Source organism: Oryx dammah, unplaced genomic scaffold (assembly GCF_014754425.2).
Source record: "Oryx dammah isolate SB20612 unplaced genomic scaffold, SCBI_Odam_1.1 HiC_scaffold_3522, whole genome shotgun sequence".
NCBI lineage: Eukaryota > Metazoa > Chordata > Mammalia > Artiodactyla > Bovidae > Oryx > Oryx dammah.
This window is the reverse complement of record NW_024073534.1, coordinates 657-3,013: the sequence shown is the minus strand read 5'-3', so window position 1 is coordinate 3,013 and position 2,357 is coordinate 657.

The window sequence follows — 2,357 nt, the reverse complement described above, 5'->3', positions numbered from 1 at the left end:
GAATTGCTGTGAGTTCCCCAGGCTGAGTGTGGATGGGTCCATTCAAACCAAGAGGAGCAGGAATCTGATGAGCTCTGAGGGTGGCAATGAAGGGGGGGCCTGTGCAGTAGACCCTGGGGTTCCTCAAGATTGCTGGTCTCAAGGTGGGTGGTCCTCTAGTGCAGGTGTTCCCAGGACTGGCTGGTGTGAGTTCAAGGACCTGCAGGCTGCCTGCTCACCAGACAGACGCTGAGGCAGCAACAGCATGGAGTAGTCCAGGTAAACTCTCAACAATACTCTGTATGATCCTTCTTAGAACCATCACAATGTCCTAGCAGTTCCAGAGAGGGGGAAAAAGTACAATGGAGAAATGATGGGAAATATCCAATTATTTGAGGCTTAAAGGCAGTATGGAAACTAATTCTTACAGATATCATCCCTCTGTGCTAACAAAGAGATTATTGTTAGCTATTTTCCCTTCAACCTTAAATCAGTAGGTTAACACTTCATTACACACCAACTTCATCACAAGAAACCATCCAGTTTTCCTAACATGTCATATCACACAATCAAAATAAAATCTGTTCCAACCCACTGTGTAACTGAGTGAAATACAGATTATAAGCATAAACTACGATATTCATTCCTCTGATACAATGATCTGAGAACTGTGATTCCTATGGTTACAAAATGGAGGTTAATCATTTACGAAACAAGACATACACTAGTTACATGACTTTTCTGGGAGGGGTTTCCATATATTTCTAGGGGATCAGAGATGTCTTTATTTGAAACATGTCAACTAATATTCATGACTTCTGTTGATATTATAAAGATAACATCAAGGTTTTAGTGAACTGTCATTGTATTTTACTTAAAAAGCAAGTGACATAACTACTGAAAATGTACATCTTACTTTAATATGTGGAGTTACTCCCTGAACACTTACCTCATGGTGACCTATAGGGATGTTTGACATGAATGACTAACACCTCCATTTAGATCTACATGTTAAATTACTGTGTCCTTAATCTTCTAATGGAGAATAAATATAAATGACTTCTCCCTAGGATAGAAGGCCTTGTCTCATCTTTGAGATACAACCATCAAAAACATAACTTTGCATACACACTAGAAATGAAGCATAGCAGCATGGAGTAATTTGAGCATTGAACCACATTTATTTTGGTTTTCAAATAATCACAAATCACGTCAATATATACAAAGATATATTACTAATAATTATACATTTCTAAATACCAACCTTCATCTTGTGATCCATACTAACATATCAATTTTGTATCTGTTTTAACTATGGATTACTATCTACAATACTTCTCCTGAAGAGGATCTTCAAAAAACAGGATTGATGAAATGCTTTCTATTGTGCGGCCATCCCTGACAGCTCAGTTGGTAATGAAACTGCCTCCCACTCCACTATTCTGGCCTGGAGAATTCCATAGACACAGTCCATGGGGTTGAAAAGAGTTGGACACGACTGAGCAACTTTCAGTTCTTCCAGTGTGCAATTTCTGGTATTTATTTAGATTTAATTTTTATTAAATACTTTACTACATTTTCTTTATGTCATTCCTTATCTTTCTTAAGTAAATGGTGTTTTATTTTCTGAAGTGTATGTTTAGGACAAACCTCTTCCATCAGTTATTACTAGGGTTTCTCTCCAGTACATGGTCTCTGGTGTCTAATAAGGTGAGAGCTCTCATTAAAACCTTTGCCACTTTCCTTACATTTGTAAGGTTTTTCCTCCAGTATGAATTCTCTGATGTTGAGTAAGATGTGATTGCTTGATGAAGGCTTTTCCACATTCTTTACATTTGTAAGGCTTCTCTCCAGTATGAATTCTCTGGTGTTCACTAAGAGATGAGTGGTAACCGAAGGCTTTTCCGCATTCTTTACATTTATAAGGCTTCTCTCCAGTATGGATTACTTGATGTTTAGAAAGACATGAGTGCTGTCTAAACGCCTTGCCACATTCCTTACATTTATAAGGCTTCTCTCCAGTATGGATTACTTGATGTTTAGCAAGACATGAGCGCTGTCTAAACGCCTTGCCACATTCCTTACATTTATAAGGCTTCTCTCCAGTATGAATTCGCTGGTGGTTAGTAAGAATTGAGTTATAACTAAAGGATTTCTCACATTCTGTACATTTATAAGGTTTCTCTCCAGTATGAATTTTCTGATGGTACATAAGATCTGAGCACTGGTGAAATGCTTTGCCACAATCCTTACATTTATAAGGCCTCTCTCCAGTATGAATTATCTGATGGCGAGTAAGATATGACTGCTTGCTAAAGTCTTTGCCACATACCTTACATTTATAAGGCTTCTCTCCAGTATGAATTCTCTGATGGTAA